A 21,921-nucleotide genomic window follows, 5' to 3' on the forward strand; every position below is an offset into this window, starting at 1 on the left:
GTGTACGAAGACTGCCCAAATACTGGTGCCAGGGTGTAATTTGGGTGTGAATATACACGTGCCTTAAATGTGGCAATCGGTGAGAGATTGAATTTCACTAACAGATTTTTAATTTTATGTGAAATACATTCTCCACATAAGTTTAAAAAAAGTCTTACAATTTCACATGGATTTAAACATAATTTCAGTCACTTAGGTTGTATTTGCTTAAAAGAATTGTTACTAAATAGTCACTAGAGGGGCTCCCACTCTCCCTGGCTGTGGGAATACCTGCCAGGTCAGTGAGAGCACCTCCCGCAGCCACCGGCCTCACCGGGGCTCGCAAGCAGAGGCAGCTGTTTCACACAGTATTTCCTCAAACAACCTTCTCTCACACTCCTAACATTTACTCAAGTTATTCACCCTATTCATTCCATGACAAGAAAATATTCTTCATCATGTCATCGACGGCCTGCCATGGAGGGTGGGCCCTGCTCACTGGATGAACAAATGTGGTGGGGGCGACGAGGCATGTTTGGGAGAGCTGAGAGAGAACAAAATTGCTCTGCGTTAAGAAGAGGGAGAGACCAAGAGGAAAGAACCCAGGAGAGACAAAGGAGAGAAAGATTCTGTTTTCTAACAGGAAATTGGAGTGGAGAGCCACAGCTGAGAGATGAAGTCCCTGGGAGATGAGAAGACTTCCTTGGAAAGTGTTGCTATTAGGACTTTTGGATCGAGGCTGAAGGTCTGGGTTAAGGACTCTTGGCGCACTCTATTCACCTTAGTGGTTCGGGCTGCTGTACAAAGTCACAGAGCTCTCGGGGGTCTCCTGTATAACGGCACTAATCTCATTCATGAGGGCTCCGCCCTGATGACCTAACCGTCTTCTGAAGGCCCTGCCTCCTAGTACCACCATCTTAGGGGTTAGGATTTCAATATATGGCTGAACACAATCCTTCAGTCGTTGCATTATTTCTTTCCCACTGGTACGATGACTGGGTGTGTACAACGCTGACACTGTATAGAACAAGAGACAGAAGAAAGAAGCTGACAAAAGCCATCAGGCTTACCTCCTGCTACCTTCCCATCCTTGGTTCTCTTGCCTCATCTTGCCTCCTAACCTCCCCCTCCCTGCCTTCAAGCTCTGCCCTGCCTGACTCTCCAATGTGACACTGAACCTTTTTGTTTTGGCATTTTGTTCTTCGTTGAATCCTTAGCATTGTTAAATGAATAAACGAATGGGTATAAATGGCTGTTAGAAAAAAAATGTGAAGAAAAAGCTGATAAAATTTGTTGACTCAATTAGAAAAAATGGCTTAAAGGCTCAACGGGAAGGCTTAGATGCTCAGGAAAGAGATTATAGCACTAACAGAAATAGTAACGTCAGGGGAAGCAACTTAGTAGAGATGGTGGGGAGTACAAACTGAGGAATTCAACTTTCAAAGCTGAATCTGAGAATTGTTGCAAATCTTTTGCAAGGCTTTCAGAGGTCACCCAGCATCAGCTTTGAATTGATTATCTGGGTAAATAAATCGTCCATTTGGGTGGGAGTTTTGGCCCTCTCATGATACATGCAATAGACGTTGTGATATGCGACTTGCTAGTCTCAGGCTGACACTCCCACCCCCAGATTTTTACCCCTGCATCATTACTTTCCAAACCCCCGCAGGTGGCTGAGCGGAGCAGTCAGAAATGTTTACACAGAGAACTCTTCATTACCTCTGACAGACGTATTTCAGCCTCACAGCTTCCAAGCCAGGCTCCTGGAAGGCTGCCCGGCTCTGTTGCCAGATATCATTACCATGGAAACCACAGACCATCCCACTAGGGTGAGACACAGGAAAGCGAAAGCAGTGTGAAAACACATTTGTTTTTAGGCTCTGGTCCCTCTGATTTCACATCTGACAGGACCATGCATTCGTCCTTCTGGGGGTACAGGGTAAAGGATACCAGCCCAGTTGGGGTGAGTAGTGACTGAGGAACAGAATAACCGGGGGAAATCCCACTCAGAGAAGCAGGATCACAAATTACTGTCTGAAGCATGAGAATGTTTTTCTTTTTCCCTCTCAGTGTAGAGCCACTGTGGCTGCCCCTTCTTTCAGAAAAGAATGATATTTATGCCATTTGACATTGAAGAGATTGCTTCCCTGAAAATGGCTTTTCTGTTCCAGGTGTTAACCACACCAAAATTACCTTGTCCCCTTAGGCTGAGGGTGGAGGGCAGCACGGACAATGAGCATTGCTGAGCGCAAGGAATCTGTGTTTCTCCCCTTGAAGCCAATGGAAGTATCAGTCCTACACCCCTCCCTCCACCGCCCCCGCCCACTGACCCCCAGAGCTGGGCAGTGGTGACAGCGGTTCAGTGTGTACATTAGGATTCACAGAGCTGTGCCCTGGAGACTTGCGTATATGGCTCTGTGTAAATTGTCTCTCTACCAAGTATTGTGAGCGGGAAAATGGAAGATTAAGTATTGTTAGTCATTCAAAGGAAACTCTGTTTTCTAGTTTGCTCATTTTTTTAAAAGGTGGGTTTGAGGATTGACGTACTAGAACCATACAACTTCCATGTTGAAACTTTAGTTGAAGCATGTTAAAAAGTTGATTTTTCTCAGCATCACTAAGGATCTTTATAAGGATTCAAGGGGCTTCATGAACACTTACTGAGCCATTACTGTGGGGTGGGATTGAAATAATTGTCCTCTGGCTTCCCTATTCCCTCGGCCTTTTGTGTGCATGTCAGGTACCCTCCCCACCACAGTGGGTGGCCCAGTGCCCCACCGGCCACAGTCCCCAGGCTGGCATGTACGGAACACGGCCTGTATACAACGCCTCCTTGGTCTGCTTCTGGGTCTCATCTGGCACTTGGAAGGAAACTGTGGGCAGTCCGCACTAAAGTTCCAGACGAGTTAGAGGTGGTAGGGAGTGCAAAATTGAGGAATTCAACTTTTAAAGCTGAATCTGAGAGTTCTGAGGTTGGTCAGTAACATCAGTCATTCTTTTGCTCATTTGCTGGTTTGTAGCCTTCCTTAGTGACCATTCTTATATTTATTGGTGGCAGTTGAAGGTGAAACCTCCCCAAGACAAGGAATTCCCCATCATGCTATTTCTTGCCTTTCCCTGTCCTCATTCATAGTCTAATTTTGCTCCCCTCTTTATCGCTGCAATCTGATCAAGAGATAGTGTCCAGCATGGGGCAGGTGTACTCATACCAGAGGGCACCATGGGCGGTTTGGATGAATCCCAGAGGTGGGGGCTTCTGGACTGGCTTCCCCAGGCTTGGCATCGGCAGCTGTGTCCCAGGCTTGGTGCTAAAGTTTTGCTAGGGTCAGAAGGAAGGATTTATATTTTCCTGGCATCCCTTTATGCTTTCAGACCATTGTTCTGCATCTTTCGTGGCTCTCTGAAACACTGTGTGAATTAGAATCCTTTGCTACTCAGAGCTTCATCTGTATGCCTCCAAACATTCCCATCCCCGCCTGAGGACGGTGGCACTTTCCCTGCCATCCGCCACTTCTCTCCAGCCCATGCCATTATCCCAGGGACTCCCATTCCTATCTGATGGCCTTTTGACCACTGACTATCTCACTTCCTTAGAATAATTGCTTCTAAAAACTTTCATCTCTTTTTCAGATTAATGAATAAGTTTCAGCACACGTGGCTGTACTCTGAGCCTTGTCTCATATAAAACTGCTCAACATTTGAAATTTTCAACCTTGAAATCCCTTTTCTTCTTTCTTTTCCTCCTGCAGCCAGCTCTTTATCCTCATCTGACATCCCTTCCCACGAGTCCCTGTTACTCTCTTAGGATCTGCTGTCCTCTCTCCTGTCTGCCCCTGTCAGCATCCATGAGGCATCCTCACACAACACACTCACCAGTGTCCTCAGTTCCAATGACGCTTTGACTTTCAGCGGTTTTTCTCATCCTGCACTCAGCATAGATTTCCTGTCTGCTGGTTGGTTTGTTACCATTTCATGTTCAGGGCTACAAAATGTGTTGGAGAAAATTACATAACAGTGGTAACTGTTTAAATGACAAAATATGGTTTCCAAACTCAGGTGGTCCATTGTGCTGCCTTCCTCTGCATTCTTCCTCTTCCTTCCCTTGTTCTTCCCTCATTCTCTCTTGTCTGACCTTCTACAATCTCCTCACCATCCTCCTTTAATCTAGGGTCTCTACTTTCGATGTTTTCTTTTTTTCTGGACATACTTTTCCATGATACAAATTGGATCACTCACTTCCCTGCTTAAAAACACCTAAGGGCAACCCAAGACCTAAAATATTAAGTAGAAGTTTTTTAGGGTTACAGTTAAGAATCAGGGCCCTGCATTGTTTGACCCCAACCTACATGTCTAGCTTTATCTTCCCGCATTTCCAATAGCCCTCCTCCTGCCCTCCCCTCCCCCCACACCGCACTAAGCCAAACCCCAGTTGTCCCCAAGCACACTCTGTGCTCACCATCATGCTGTTCCTCCTTCCTGGGCTCGAAGCTTCCTTTTTCTCTCCTCATCTGTGGGGTTTGTGTTTTCCAAGTTCCCACTCAGGTGCTGCCTCACCTGATAAGTCTGCTCAGTACATCTGTGCTCCCAGGTAAGAGAATAGTTTCTTCCTTTGAGTGCCCATGCAACTATATGTGCTGCTAGAACTGTGCTTATTACACTTGTTAGGTCTGTTTAGTACTTGGCGTGTTTGCTTTCCTGCTCTGCTGTGAGCTTCTTGAGCTTAGGGGCAGTGCATTTGTCATCTTTGTATTCCTGAGGGTTTATCAATGTGGTTGGAATATAGGAGCTAGTTGATGAATATTTTTTGACTGAATGATAAATATATGTATAGCATCTTCTGGCCAATGGAGAAGGTAGCAGAACTTAATTACATGGCTCTTGACTACAAAATACTAATATAACAGAGAATCTAGATTCACTTGTAGAATACCCAAGAATATAAGGCAGACTGTGACATAGTGAAAGGAATAGTACAGACAATGAATGGGCCCAGGCGGAACTCAGAGGGAGGGAAGGTGTCTTAGTCTGCTTGGGTTGCTGGAACAAAATGCTGTAGGCTAGGGGGATTAAACAACAAAAGATGATTTCTCATAATTCTGGAGGCTGAGAGTCTGTGATCAGGGTGTTGGCATGGTTGGGTTCTGGTGAGGGTCTTCTTCCTGGCATATGGCTGCCTTCTCTCTGCGTTCTCACATGCTAGAGAGAAGGAAAGAGGAAGCTCTCTGATGTCTCTTCTTATAAGGGCACTAATCCCATCATGAGGGCCCCACCCTCGTGACCTCAATTAATGCTGATTACCTCCCAAAGGCTCCATCTCCAAATACCATCCCATCAAGACCTAGGGCTTCAACGTGAGACTTTTGAGAACACAATGTAGTCCATAGCAGAAGGTGACCCTCTGGCACTGCAGATTTAGGAACGAAGGCCTGCCCGTGTAGTGCCCTCCCATGCACTACATGGAGTCTCCCCTTTTGGACAGATCCCATGAAAGACAGCCTCTCCTGCTATCTCTTCCCAGAATTGTGTGAAGAAAGATGGTAGCTTCTGCAAACCTTCCAGAGGAGGAATTTTAAAAATTGCAGGTTCCGTCTCAGTTCTCAAGGGATGCTCTTTCTCCCGTCCCTTTTAGATTAGAATGTGAGCTGTGAAACACAAATATGTAAAAGAACTAAACAGATGGGCTGTATCTTAATGGCTCTTGGATTTTTCTTTTTTTAATTTAGCAGGTTCCCGCTTCACACTTAGGGAGGGAGAAGTTGAGGCTGGTGCCCATAGCTGGGTAGAATGTAGAGAAATGTCACCATCCACACAATTGCCTCTATTGCTTACTCTCAAAAATAGAACCAGGGTAGCCACACACGGGAAAGGGGCTGGTGTCTGTTGTTGGAAACACATTCTTACTGAGTAGCCCCCTCCTTCCTCCCTTGTCCATCTGTATGCACCACTAGCTTAATTTTTCTAAAACCCTCCCTTGGGCCATTCCCATGCTAAGTCTTTCATTTGTGATGGCAACAAGGCTCCTTTTATTTCTTTTCTGATTATAAAAGTAATAATTATTATTTTCAGAAAATTTGGAAAATGTGGAAGAGCGTGAAGAGAAATAGAAATGACTCACCTTTCCATCTTCCAGTGGTAACTGGCATTGGCATTTGTAGCATTCCTTGGAGTCATTTGTCTCTGTGGGTACATCTGTGTGCTTTGTTTTCTGGAAATAAAATGGGGGTCAGACTGTACACACTACTGTGTATTCTGCTTTTAGACTCTTTCAAAGGGTTCCCCAATGTCTACAGAAAAAGGAACCCCTCCTTGGTGCACATGCAAAGCCTTCGTGACTGTTTCCAACATGCTTTCCTGGCCTTATGCTAACTCTCTTCAACAGCCAGATGTGTTGAGCCATTTGGAACTTCCTGTGCTCCCTCACTAGTTGTCTTACTGCTCACCTAGAATGCCCTTCCTGTTCTGCCCACTTCCCACTTCTTTTTTTCTCCCAAACCACCTAGAGGAACAACAGCAACAACAAAGCCCATAAACTACATTTTCAGTGAAACTAGGAGTCAGAGAAAATCCCATAAATTCCATATTAAGAATAAATTTTACCAAAAATAGGGCCAGGGTGACAACTCAGCAGAAATTTATAAGAACAATGTACTGTTAAATAAGAAAAGTAGAGCTCAAAAGAGTATCTATAGTATGCTACCTTTCCTGGAAGAAAAGAGTGGGTTGATATACAAGTAAGAACATACACAGTTATTTAACTTGCCAAAGACAAATCAGAAAGAGAAACCAGAAACTAGACTGGGTACCTAGGGTGGGGGGAAATGGGGTGGGAAGAGGGAAGCTGGCACTTTGTGAGTGTGTCTTTTGTACAGCGTCGGCTCTCAGGACCATAGTAATACTTCACACATCTCAGGAGTAACAGTAAAACCAAATTATTGTGGGGGGAATTCAAAATGGAATACAAGTGTTAACAAGGGAAACAAATACTGTATTGCAAATGAATGACATATGAACCCTGAAGTGGAAAGACAGAAAAGTACTAACCAAAGTAACCGTGGAAAACGGTGTACTCTGAGGCCAATGCAGAAAGAACTATGCATGCATGGTAAAGTGTCTAGTAAAAATAGGTAGGTTCCCTGTCACCAGGGTGTGGTCTAGCAAGTATGAGGCTCTTTTATGCATATTCAAGAACTGAACAAATGGGTCAATTGATAGTAGATAATGAAAGTTGGGTTCTCTTTGTTGGAGAAAGGAAGTTATACATTTGAAAAGGGGAAGACTAAAATGCGCTCTGTGGTGTTAAATTGAAATCAGTATGAACTCATGGTTTTAATTATCCATGCAGATAGATAAATACATAATATAGATACATGTGGGTAGGTTTGAACACACATTTCCCAGCAGAGAGCACCAAGAATCACTGACATCTAGCTCCCTGATCTTGGTTTCCAAACACCATCCTCCAATAAAAGGAGCCAGGGATCCTTGGGGGAGTGGTGGATTCTGGGACTAATGAAGGGAAAATACAAATTGAATCTGGAAAGTCTTGTGGTGCCAGAAAGTAAGGAAATGCTAAAAAAAAAAAAAAGGGTGGTGGTGCCTGTTAAAAAACAACAACAACCCAGGAGCCAACCTAAAGGAGCTTCTAATGACCCAAACTAAAAGAGTTTAGCAACAAAATGAGTAACAACAGTATGAGGTCCCAATCCATCAAAACAAACACACAAAAAGCCATGAGCCCGTGAGTCACTATTTATAGTTAAGAGAGGCACTAATGGTGTGGCCAACTCTTCACTCTTCCCATCTTGAGCAACAATCTTCTATCTCCCACGACATACTTAGCATTTATTTATTATTTATCATGGTATAACCATCATTTTTTATTTTCCCTGCATCCCCCATGGAGTGCAGTCTGGAATTTCCACATAGTAGATGCTCCATAATTATTTATTACTGAACAAGAAAGGGATTTCTAAACTTTGACTGGCAGAGGAAGTAGTAGGGAGCTTATTTGCTTCAGGTATTTTCACATTTCTTTCCCTCTCTCTCTACCTCTCTAGCTAGGGGACTTTTCTCTTTTCAGCCTGGAACAGTGGCCTCTTCATAAAAATTCAGAAAGCCAAGTGCGTTTTCTGATGAGTTTACCCCGGGATAAGAAGGGTAAAGGTAAACCATGAAAAGTCAATGAACTTTCAGTGAATGATCAAAATAAGAGACCCTTTCACTTTAAAGGGTTGACGTTTCCTCTGGTGATGCTGCTGATACAAACTGTGCCTGCCAAATCTATACTGTCTCACTTAAAAACCTTACTGTTGACTGTAAAACATAGCAGGAGGGATTTGTTTACATTTCTTTGCCCTCCCATGGGTTAGCTGATGTGATGAGCTGCCTCACACCACCAGGCCTGGCTTGGACTCCACGGGCTGTGGATGATCAGAGCCGGTCTATCTCTGCAAACCACACAGACCTCAATGTAAAAACTCTCAAAATAGTGTCTTCCAAAGTCTCTTGTCTCCCAGCACTCCTTTTTCATCTTTCCCTCATCAGATAGGAGTGAACATACCAGGTGCCACCTCTGGAGAGACTTCTATGAACACCATTCAAATACTCACCCCCAGTGAGCCTCCTTTCTGAGGGGCGCGTGAAGCCAGCATCTGGAGATGTGTGATACGTAAAGTCACCTTTGAAATGAGACGACGGAAGATTCCTCAGGCTTCCTGGCTGGCGCAGGCCATTAGGTATTGATTGGCTGGACGACTTTGAGTTTGCCAGTTTCAGATGCTATTGGGTTTTATAAATGTGACTTTGAAAAAATTTTTACACAACTTCAAGGGATGATGCATTTTCCTTGGTAAAATAGCCCAAAGCTTTCAAACAGTGATAAATCATCCAAGAGCATTAGCAGGTTTGAAAAGCAACATTTATTAGCTAACGCAGCCATTTCTTTTCCCACCCAGATTTCCTCTCAAAGAAAATTTATTGCCGTGTCTCTCTGACTGAAATATCTCTACAACTGGATCGAAATTGTAGTCAATCTATTGTTTTTGCCTGTCTTAATAACTAAATTGAATTGACCAGATTGTTGATCCCATTGATTGTGAAGAAATCTTTTAAGTTGGCTGAAGGAAAAAAAAAAAAACAATTAAGCTGGAAACCACAGAGTCAGTGACCACATAAAAACATGACCTGTGTTCTTTGCAGACTAACTTTCTGCCTTTATTGATGTATCTAATTTGGAAAGTTATTTCTTTTTTCCTTGAGAAGGGTAATTGCTTTAATGACAACAAAATGGGTTATTTCTCTGAAAGCTTTTGTAGTCTTTTTGGATCCAGATTCTATGTCACAAAAATCTTAAGTTTTTAACTTTCATTTCAAAATAAAAAGAATGCATTCATTTTTTCATTGGGGAAAAATGTAAAAGTAATTCCTAATTACTCCCTATTCTAGCATAAGAATAGCATAAATCAATTTCTGGCATTTTAAATCACTGAATTGCATTTTGCTGAAGCCTTAAGATTTTCTTTAACCATTTATCTTTTGCACACATAGAGTTGAATCTCTGCTCTTGGCGCTAGGAAAAAAATATGAGATTTAGGGAATCAAAGATAGATAGCTTAGACATTCCTTGTTTCAGGGTAAAGGGAGAACAATATTTTGTTTATTACTGAATAAAATAGAAACATTTCAAAATCAGTTAGTTTAAATTATGTTTTTTAATCTGACTCCATTTTTGATGGTTGGCCACTGATAATTTTCAAACCCGGTGCCTCTCCTCTTGCCTCACATGTGTCTGGTCAAGCCAATAAGAAAGCTCTTGCACTGGCTGACTCCGTTGGTATCAACCAGCTTGAGTGAGAAACTTTCTCGCGCTCTGTTCTCTTACCATGCTAAGAACCAAAGCCTCTCACCCCTCCCTTTACTCAAGCCATTTGGGACCAGCTTGGGTGTCTAGACTGCCCTTCCCAGAAAGCAATATTATGTAAATAATTAACATTTTCATAACTAGTGTTACATCAATAATCCCAATGTCTGAACCAATTCTGGGGGGTTGATTCTGCTGCCTAAGAGCAACCACGAAATGACTGATGCTGTGAGCAGGATGGCTAGGCAGTGACCACTGCCACCTGGGGGCTTGTCTTGCTTTTAGTTTGGCCTGCTAACAGGCCTTCCTGCCTGCTGGGGAGCTGTTGCCTGCTGGCGAGTGTGCGCTCCGACACTTTATGCTGTTTTTGCCAAGTCCTATCAAGCATGTGCTACAGATTTCATTGACCTTACTTGGAAGTTTTGGTAGTTGGTGCTTGGGGACAGAAGTATGAGATTATGGCCTTTCTTAGAGTGGCCCTGGGCCATGTGTTCTGGCCTGGACCTTTCCATGAATCTTCCACTAAATTGTGTGTCTTGATTTCAGGATAAGCTGTGATTGACATTGGACTCGGGAAAAACTCTTACTCTGTGATTGTTGGTTGTGTGTCTCATGTGGACATTGGTCATTGTTCTGTAGGCTGCTCAAGGGGAGGACTCTATTCTGTTCATCATTAAGTGATCAGTTCATGTGAGAAAGTGCTGTCACTAAGTGGAGTGCTGAGGTCCATACTCCATAAAGCTGTTGGTGGCTCATTGATTGGCTGGATGACTTTGAGTTTGCCAGTTTCAGATGCTATTGGGTTTTATAAATGTGACTCTAGAAAATGCCTCTGCTGCTGCCTATGCCTCTGCCATACACACACACACACACACACACACACAGATTGTGATTCTCAAGTTTTTAGGGGAATGCACCCATTGCCCAGATCCCTATGAAAAGCAGCCCCACATGCTTTAGCCCAAGCCTTTTTAAAGGCCTCCAACACTATCTCCCTAATGAACATGATGAGGGGTTAATTTGAGCTCAACTTAAGGCCAGGATCCCTACACCCAGTAAAGCAGTAATTGCCACCTTGCCCTGATGATATGACTTGGGGATCTCTGGAGGAAGAACTTCGTAAATGTGAGCAGGATAGAGACACCCCCCCATTCCTGCATTTCACAAAGCATGTCCAGTAACCACCAAAACCCAAATAAAACATCTTGATATACGTTTTTGACATAGGGAAAGGATGCAAAAACTAAAACAGATAAAAAGGGTACCAATAGTCTTTCACACCTACACAACATACGTTTTAAATTCACTTTAAAATCTGCTGAGATACACCAACTGGGAAAATTTTGTGACCTTAACCAATGAGATTCAAACTATTGTTGTACCTAGTGATCCCACTAATTCTAAACAAGGCACCCCTATTCTTACAGGGTTGTTAAAAAATATAAAATAAAGGGCAAACAGATATGCCTCACCTTAACCACAGGAACTATTATCTTGCCTAAATTCCCTGTGGTCATAGTGTCCAGTACCCTAAAATATCTCATAGTGGGCATGGATGATTTGATTCAATGAATAATATTATTTCAGTTTATTATTATTTATTATTCATTGGATCAAATCATCCATGCCCAAGAAGGGGAAGGGACTAGTCAAAGTACATGTATGAATGACCCCTCGACATGGACAACGATGTGAGGATTGACTGGGGGGGGGTGATGGGTGGAGGAAGGCAAAGGGGAAAAAATTAGGACAACTGTAGCAGAATAACAATAAAAATTTTTTAAAAAGAAAACAATAATGAACTGAAATAAAACTAAGTCTTTGGCACTGGTCATTAGCTTGACAAAAATGGATCTCAAGGATATTCCCTGGTTGTCTCTCACACAGTTAAAATAATGAATATGGCTCATTATCAGTTAAAACAAGAACTACAAACATTCAGGGCCATCATTTTAGACCTGCTGAAGGAAGGAGTCGTTGTTCCTACTATCTTCTCCATTACTAGCGCAGTTTGGCCAACGCTCAAACCTGGTAAAAAGGAATAAAAAAGCAAAGGATAACTGCAACCTTCATGCCAAGGTACCCAGTTAAGGTCTCCAGATATAATATTATTGAAATCACTGACTCCATCCAATCAGCATCTGGAAAATATTTTGCCATTGTAGATTTGGCTAATATATTCTAATCAATGCCTATTTGAACAACCTGTTACCTTTGAAGGGAAACAATGTGCTGTTAACTAGCTACCTGTAGAGCATCTCAACAGCCCTGCAGTGTACAGAATCTGTGCAGACAAATGTTTAACCACATCCAATTTTCTCCAGGAATGCAGGTATGACATTGTTAAAGAAAACAGGCCCCCCCACCCCTCCCCCGGCTAGCCCTGGGGATCTTTTGTTACTCTAGGTTCTTTACACCCGCCACTGTATGAAGAACTGTGCCTCTAAATGCCAGAGTTTGGTAAAAGAGAAAGGAATTATTTATTCAAAAGTTATACAGATTTAGAGTATTGTGGAATGCCACTGTTAAATCCCAAAGTCCCTTTAAACACCCACAAACACACATACACACACACACAGTTCTGCCTCCCCTTGCCAAACCACGCCAATCAGGGCTACCGTATCTCAGGAAAAGAAAATAGAAGTCCATAGCTCAGCTAGGCTCCCATTCTTAATCCAAAACTGTGTCCTCACAGTGGGTTGGGGAATCCTTCTGCATTTGTTCAAACCACGTGGCCAAGAGAGAGAGTTCCGCATGGATGGTACATCTTGCTTTCCTGCTTTCTAAGCCGAGTGGTCAAGAGAGCCCCCCTTCTACTCCCAAAACATATGGTAAGGTCCCAGCATGGCTGCTATGCCTGGGTTTAAATACTGGTGTAGATCTTCCTCTGTAACCCCGTTTCTGACCCCGACACTGGAGTACATCTGCCAGCAGTCTGGTTTCTTCTGCCTTTCTCTACTGCCATTGCTAGTCCCGGCAAGCGTGGCTCCGTGATGCAGAAGCCACCTCCTAGCTTCCAAGTCACTCTCACAGGCACAGGAAGTATCTCCAGCTACATTGCATCACGGGTTAGAGTCATGCCCAGCTCCCTGGCTCTGCACAGGCACAGGTTTTTACGTTATTAGAATGGCCAAGTTCTTCAGATATGCAAAGTAGCTTTCAATGGCCCTGCTCTACTTCCCTCATTCCCCAAGTGATAGCCATGGGAGTTTTCTCCATTTGAGGAGACATTCAGCTCAACACCCCATTACAACATCATGCTGATGACATTCTCCAAGGAGAGAAACTGAACTCACTCATTCAGGACGTACAGTCACTCACAAAGGAGCTCTCATAAAAGTGGAGGGCCGATCGTCCCACGCAAAGTACAAGGTCTGGACGCCTCAGTAAAATTCCTGCCAATTACTCGATCATCCCTTATGTGCTCTGTTCCTGATGCTGTCCAGAAACAAGTACTTTTAGGAGCATTATATTTTCCCCAAGTGTTTGGGGGGAAATTGATTTTACATTAAGATAATCAAGGAAATTTATTTATTTTTATTATTTTTTCTTAAGTGTTTTCTTTTTTTCATTGGTGGTGTTCAGTTACGATTGTCTTACCTTGCTCTCCCCTGCCCCTCCCCCAGCCTCCTAAAATTAATCCCCACTCTGTTGTCCATGCCCAAGAGTCCTCTATTCATGTTCCTTGACTTGCCCCTTCCCCTTCTTTCCCCATAACCCCCTCCCCGCTCCCCTCTGATCACTGTCTGTTCTTTATTTCCATGCCTTTGGTTCTATTTTGCTCTCTTGTTTGTTTTGTTGATAAGGTTCCACTTTTAGTTGAGATCACATGGTTTTTGTCTTTCACCACTTGGCTTATTTCACTTAGCATAATGCTCTCCAGTTCCATCCATGCTGTCACAAGAGGTAGGAGTTCCTTCTTTCTTTCTGCTGCATAGTATTCCATTGTGTAAATGTACCATAGTTTTTTGATCCACTCATTTGCTGATGGGCACTTAGGCTGTTTCCAGCACTTGGCTACTGTAAATTGTGCTGCTATGAACATTGGGGTGCATAGGTTCATTTGAATTCGTGTTTCAGGATTCTTAGGGTATAGTCCCAGCAGTGAGATCACTGGATCAGAAGGCAAGTAATTTTAATGTAAAACAGGAGACTTCAAAGCAATTCATGCTCTCAGGTTCCTTTGGGAATGGGTGACTGGTCTGTTATTAGGGTTCCTTCAAGGGGAAAGACTGAGAAGTGCTATTTTAAGACAACTTGGCCTCAAATCCACCTTCAGATAATCAGGTTAGATTGGAGTCAGACTATTCCTCGGCAGTGCCTAGAAACCTGCGTCATGAAAATTGACTGGCTTCTCTGGATCATCTCGGATGATATCCAAGTTAAAAACTTTTAAAATATCTATTTAAATATCAATTAGTGCATAAGGATATATACAAAAATTAAAATATTTTGGAGATCTCCATCCTTAAAATAATCAATTGCCTTTGCCTTTCCTCTTTTTTTTTTTAAGTGTTTCATCAAGGATTTACGATATTTGTTGAAGATCCTTAGATAACTCTTACTCTTCCAGGAAATGTATGTGTGCATGTGTGAATGTGTGTGGAGAGAGAGAGAAATTAAGGCACTTGAACTGAGGACAGAAAAATTCCTGTGCATTATTGTAGAACATCAAGTGTTATGGATGTACCTGCCAGGCTGCATTTTTCCAAACTAAAATTAAATATTTTTTAGAATACATTTTATCTTTTAAGAATTCACACTTTATGGTATTTGCTTTTCTGGAAGCTTAATTGTGACCAGAATTCCTGTTAGAGAGGTAGACTTGGAAGACCCCTCAGGGAGCTATAGAGCAATGCTGAAGGAAGCCCTGCTCTGCTGAGCACAAAGTACTTCCCTACCCTGAGGAACTCAGCACAGACAGTGCCACTGCAGGCAGTTTCCTCCTGCGCTGTGCTTGACGGGAGGCTCCGCAGCCAGCACAGCCACTGCATACACATTTTATTCACATCCCCTGAACATACGAGGCCTGTCCAGAAGGTATCCAGCCATTTAATATGAAAAATAGGCCCTGGCTGGTGTGGCTCAGTGGATTGACTGCTGGCCTGTGGACCAAAGGGTCACTGGTTCAATTCCCAGTCAGGGCACATGCTTGGGTTGCAGGCCAGGTCCCCAGCTGAAGGCATGCAGGAAGTAACCACATATTGATGTTTCTCTCTCTTTCTCCCTCCCTTCACCTTAGTCTAAAAATAAATAAATAAATAAATCTTTAAAAAAAAAGAAAAATAGATATGTTTATGAAGAAGACACAAGATACAAGAAACAAGAAACATTGTACATAGGAAAACAAAACCTCAGTCCCCTTCAAAGTAGGCACCTTGGGACCTCACACAGTTCTCCCAATCGCCATCAGGTCCCTGTTGTATTTTCCTGAATCTTATTGATGGTCTGAAATCTCTTCCTTTTCAAAGGTGATTTTAGTTTTGGGAAAGCCAAAGGTCACAGCACGCCAAGTCTGGTCTGTGGGGGGCGGGGGGACTGAGTCACCTGGGTGATTTGATGTTTTCCCAAAACACTCTGCACTAGACGTGATGCATGAGTGGGCATGTTATTGTGATGAAGCTGCCAATCACCAGTTGCCCAGTTGCCCATAGCTGCATTCTTCTGAATCATCCAAATAGTTTTCATGGAGGAATGTTCAAGCTTAACGCAAAATTTGATGCAGATTTGTTGCTTTACTGAGTCAGTCATTTTGAATTTGACAGCCATCCAGTATACAAGGTCACTCCACACCATCTACCACCCCCACTGACTAATACAGTGAAGTCGTCATTGTTCACATACACGCATTTCAGTCTACTCTCCTTGGCTACCAGGTTACATCTATGTTGTGCAAACTATGCTCATTATATTAACAATGGCTGGACTTTTTCCAGACAGAATTCATACATATCATTGCTTTAAAATCCTTTCTCTGCCACTCCTCCATTTCAGTTCTGATTGGAAATGAGCGTGTAGAGGAAAGGGAAGTTGGAGAGAGGATATAACATCCCTTGGAATGACTAAGCTTTTTCCTGGGCTTTCTTTACTAAGTACAGCAAATTTTCCCTTTCTAAGCTACCTCAAATCCCACTTGGTATTTTCCTTTTCCTGAAAAATCAGTCATCAGATTAAAAGAATGTCTCCTTTGTCTGTGCTCTTGGGTGATTCCTGGCAATTATTCATGCATTCCTGTGTGACTCTTAAGTCTTTTGTGTTCTTTACCTTATTAGATTTTATAATTTATGTCACCATGTTGCATAAAGTTTTATTAAAGGCAAGGATACCATCTTAATGTTCTTTTTATCCTCTACCTGACCAATTTGAGTGACTTCAAACAGTAGTTGCTCCATAAATATATGTTGAATGAATGAGTGTTGAGATAAATTTTGGCTTATTGGTCACTTTTAAAAGGATACTTGAGCTCTAGAAACTCTCTGATGGGTATTGGTGAATTTGACTACAAAACATCATTAGTATTTAAAGGACAGGCACATGTACAGTTAATTCAATCCAAAACACGTTTGTTGAATGATTAACATGTGCTAGGTACTATTCTAGGTTTCAAAAATGCAAAGATCACTAATAAATGGTCACAATATCAAAGACCTCACAATACAATAGTAGGAAGTCAGAGACCCAAATAGATGGAATTCTCCAATGGCATAAATTCTAAGATAGAGGTACATACACAGAGATTTTCAAATAAAAGAAAAACCTTGAAGGAAAGTTATGGTATGCTAAATTTTGTTTTGATCATCAAAACAATTGACACAATAAGAAGACTCAACCAAATTAATTGCCTGCCAGGTAATAGATGCCACTAAATATCATTTCAGGTTTTCTTTTTTCTCTTTGCATCTTAATGCTTTACTGTTGTTTATAGATTCCATCTCACTCAATTTCTGTGCAGGATCAGCTTTCATAAATAAAAACATTAAAAAATTTCTGTAAGACTTGATTTTTCCTATAGGGACATATCATGCTTCTTTTTTTCCTTTTGGGTGATTTCAGCTAATTGCTTATGGAATGCTATGAAAAGAAAAACAAAATAATAGAAAATAGAGTCAAAGATCAATTAAGTTGTAACACAATTTTAATTGTCAGTTCCATTGGTAAAGGGGTGAATGATTTTTCAGAAAATCTGTGCTAGAATTTTTTTCTACCTTCGTGGACTACGTTTGAGATATATCTAGATTGACTGTTTTGGGATTTCCCTTGACATATGACTCTGGTAATTAAGTGAGACATCTAGTTCTCAACAGATCAGCTTTAGTGTGAGGGTGTTAACATGAAGCATCACCAATTGCTAAGTCCATTTATTGATTATATCGGGTTGTACATGGGCTAATATTGTTTGCATTGGGGATGAGATGACTGTGTTTAACCAGAACAAAGGGCACACAGGTACATCTTTGTTTTGTGACTTGTGATTAATTTTTAAAAGGACACAAAGCAAGTTGCTGTCAGCATTGCTTTTATTGGGGTGGGAAGATCATTTCCCTGTGTGCCGCCCTCCACCCCACCTTTTTGTATTATTGTCTCCCCCAGTATTCTTCTTATAATGCAAAGGTGCTTATGTGGGAGAAACTGCTGGTTTCATAGGGGGAACATATGTTTTCAAAAATAAATCCTGTGCATTTTTTATTAAAAAAGTGCTTTTTACAATAGTAGCATAATCTGCGGATGGAGCAGCTGATATGGCCATCTTGCTGGTTGTTAAAGAGTTTATTCTACATTAAATTGACTCCCGAGGGCTGCATTTTTCAGCGCTGTTACGACCACCAGCCTTTCTTATTGAGAAGGTCAATAGGCCTGATATGAAGACTTGTAAATCTCCAACTCACTCTTTCTGTAATATCTAATGTGTTCTAGTTCACATGCCTTAAAAATTATAAACCACAGCACATACTGTTTATCAGCCAAATAAATCAGCTGCTATAAATATAGGTTTTCTTTTGGTTCTGGAAAGATCCATCCCACTGCATTTCACAGGTTTTTAAATGCTTTTAGCTCGATACATAGCATCTCCTTTAGTAGTCAGGTATTGGAGAGCTGGTATGCAATCTGTTTTAAAATACTTTATATGCACAATTGACCCAAAGCATGAAAAATAGCTTCCTGAAATTCTAAAGAATTTAGATATTAAACAATGAAATATATTGTTAGCCACCATATTACCAGTTGATGAAAACCACTGAAGTTTTATTTTGGTTGTCGGAAGGGGGAGGATAAAAATGTTAAGTAAAGGGGTTTTGGCATTGTGGAACTACAGGTACTATTGTGTAGAATGTGTGGGTTCTTTACGTGTGACGTGAAGGGCACCACAGATACTTAGAATTATCTTGGGGTGGGCTTATGGGAATTCCTGGTATGCTTTCTCTGTTTGCTATGAAAACTGGTTCTACATGAACATCTTTCACTGATCGATTAGAATAAACAACATACTGTATTTTGCTGTGTGTGATGAGCTCCCCAGTATAGTGTGTACCTGTGTTATTTGGCCCAAACTTTTAGGGAAAATTTTTTTTGTTTTAATTTTTTAATTCAGTTACTTATTTATTTATATTTAGATATTTGTTTTTTTGTATTATAAAGGAGTTTTAGCATTTATTTTTGAACATATTATGGTACAATAAATTTTATGTAACAAAAAAAATAATTACAAAACACAAGAACAGATACAAGGTATTTCAGGTACAACCCATGTATAATGTGGATCCTTATTCTTCCCTCAAAAGTTTGGGCAAAAAAGTGTGCATCATACATGGCAAAATGCAGTACTTATAAAAGTATGGGCCAGTCCCGGCCAGGTGGCTCAGCTGGTTGGAATGTCGTACCGAACACCGAAAGTTAGCCAGTTTGATTCTCTGTCAGGGCACGTACCTACGTTGTGGATTCGATCCCAGTCAAGGCATGTACAGAAGGCAACTGGTTGATGTTTGTCTCTCTTTCTCTCTCTCTCTAAAAATTAATGAACATGTCCTTAGGCGAGGGTTAAAAAGAAAATATGGGCTAAAAAATAGGTTACTAGCATTAACTCTCATTCCTACTTCCTTGCTGTTTCCTTGTTCATTTATTGATTGAACAGTGAAAGAGTCTGCATAAACTCAGGCAATACTGATAGCGTCCTATGCGCTTGCCCAGACAGCATGTCTTGAATAGCTTCTTAAAAAAAATATCCGGAGTAATTTTGAGTTATGAATGGATGCAGTAAAAAGAGAAGAGAGGATCCAGATGTGTATATCCAAATCACAAAAGGCAGACAACAAGTTTGGAAGCAGAAGGCAAAGATTCTGGTCCTAATTCTGTCCCTGATTGTGTCTGTATGGAAAGACATTTTAATTACTCAAATACTGTCGATCCTTACTATTTGCGGAGTCCATATTTGCAAATCTGCCCACTTGCTAAAATTTATTTGTGATTCCCAATCTATATCGAGTGTGCTTTTTCAGTTATTTTAAACAGGCACAGGGCTGAAAAAACTCGACTCATCCTAGGCACACATTCCCAGCTGAGATCAAACAAGGCGATGCTCTGCCTTCTCGCTTCAGCTCTCCTATTGCAAAGGAATGTCCTCTCATTAAGTGGTCTGTGAAGAGATATTTTTTTCCTTTGTATTTTGTTGGTGATTTTTGATGTTTAAAGTAGTTCCCAAGCATTGTGCTGAATGCTGTTTGGTGTTCTTAAGTGCAAGAAGGTTGTAATGTGCATCCTGAAGAAAATACATGTGTTCGTTTAATTTCATTCAGACATGAGAAATACTGGTGTTGGCCATTCGATGTTAGTTAGGCAACTATATATTGAATAAGTTGTCTCTAACGAGAATCACACAGAAGACAAGGTGCCATATTGATTGGTTAATGAAAATGTGACCAGAGGCTCACAGGGACCTAACCCTGTGTTTCCCCCAGGAGAAGAGGTATTCACAAATTCAGTGTTGGCAGTGACTTTATAGAACATAACTACCATGAAGAATGCAATTCAGTTGTGTAATTGTTTGTAAAGAAAATACTAATACCAACATCTCACAATGTCACAGTAGTTCATCTCACAATTTTGAGATATAAAGGGCCAGTCAGGAAAACATAAGCCACCCAGTATATTTCAAATATAAATTATTCTAACGAGGAAAGTAAAGCTTTAAGCAATGTTTGTAAAGGCTGTGGGAACAAAGGTCAAGTGAGCCTCCAGCAAGATTACCAGCCTAAAACATTGAACAGGGTAGTTTTTAAAAGCTTTCCTAGAAGCTGCTCATAGAAGCTGCTTGCAGTTGCCTCTGGAGAATAGTGTTTTTTTCTTACTCTTTAAATTCCATATAAGTGTCTCCTGTCAGCAGATGTTTACCTGGAACCATACAGAACCAAGGGATATGGGAAATGTAGTTCCTGGCTCCGCCCCTGAGATCTTAGAAGAACGTGATAGTGATTCCAAGTTGCCAAAGGGCACTTTAGAAGTGGTGGTAGTAGTAGTAGTAGTAGTAGTAGTAGTAGTAGTAGTAGTAGTAATGAATAATAACATAATGATAGCCTGGCATTAGTAATAACATAATTAGGATACTGTAGTGTCAAGCTGTAGTGTCCAGTCTCTTTCACGAGGGTCTGGTGGCATCCCTTTTTAGATTCTCAGAACACACAAAGATCTGAATACACCACCTTCCTCAGACAATGGAGCTACCTGGCCACTTGTTCACCTTCCCAGTGGCAGCTGCTCCCAGCGCTGTCTGAGGTCAGGCATCTGCTCTTCGGAGCGAATAGCCTTCAGTGTCTCAAGGAAGGTCTGCTCTTCTAAGGGTGATCAGGTATGATAATGGGCAATATCTTTTTTTTTATCCCAGATACTTCTCTGCATCACAACATGGAAGAAATTTCAAGATGGGAGACCTTTGGGGGGAGGGCTGTTACTGGTAGCAGAGAAAGTATCAGTCTAGAGATGCTCAGATCTGAGTTTTAGTTCTGGCATTTTGACAGCTAACTAATATAAAACCCATCATACATTTTAAACACAGGATTTAAAGTTCTGACATAGGTCCTCTTGGGGCTTTTGAATATTACTTCTGAAAGGTCACTTAAACCCATGGTTAGATTGCAGTTTATAATGCTGTAATTCCCTTAAAAATAAAAAGTAAAGCTTTGGTATAAAGACCCAGGTCACCCCCTCAAAGTCAGTGATCAAGATGGGATTTTTCAAAGCCTTCAGGTTTTAGTACCAAGGTGATGAATCTTGGAATAAATGAATCTTTTCAGACTTTGATTTAAAAAAAATGTATTACTTGATTGTTCCCTTAGATCAGCGAGTGAGTAGAGGTAGTTTACCTTCAGAGTTGCTCACTTAACTTAAAAACATTTCAGAATTTAGAAGGTAACTTAAAGTCACATTTTGGCTGTATTAAAGTCAAAATGTCTTCCAGAGAGATCTGCTGCCATGGAGACGTGCTGAGTGTGTAGCCAAGCCTCGTTCTCACCATCTTTCAGTGTAAGAAGACCACCGATTCCAGTTGTTTCCATTATAGGACCATAACTGGCTTCCGCTCGTGGCTGATTACATTTGTACAGTTACCATCCACATATGCTCTGTAAGTCCCTGTGCCTGGAAAGCTTCTGCTCGGCTGATAAAAAGCCGTCAGTTTGCTTCCCATCCTTTTATAAGAGAACAATAAGGGCAGCCTAGGAACTGTTGGTTATTCAAGTAAAATAGTAGCTCTAAATTCTTTGACTTTCCAGACTTGTCCTTTAATAGAAAATAATGCTGTAAATAGAAGTGAACCTGTTAGCTAGAAACAATTCAAGGACTGAATTCAATAAAAACTCCCCTGGGTTTCTGCATGGAAACTATTGAATTTGGCTGCAAATGAGCACAAAGCACCTTCAAAATTTTTTTCTCATATTTTCCCAGTAGTAGAGTCCTTGATTTAGTTTATTTGACAATAATGGATCTCCACTGACCTACCTAACTGGTGTATTTAAATAATTATTTTATTTAAAAATAGATATTCAGCTACCTATTTCATTATAAAATATGTTGAGAAAGAATGTAACAGCTTG

This window comes from Desmodus rotundus, chromosome 3 (genome assembly GCF_022682495.2).
Source record: "Desmodus rotundus isolate HL8 chromosome 3, HLdesRot8A.1, whole genome shotgun sequence".
NCBI classification, from domain to species: Eukaryota; Metazoa; Chordata; class Mammalia; order Chiroptera; family Phyllostomidae; genus Desmodus; species Desmodus rotundus.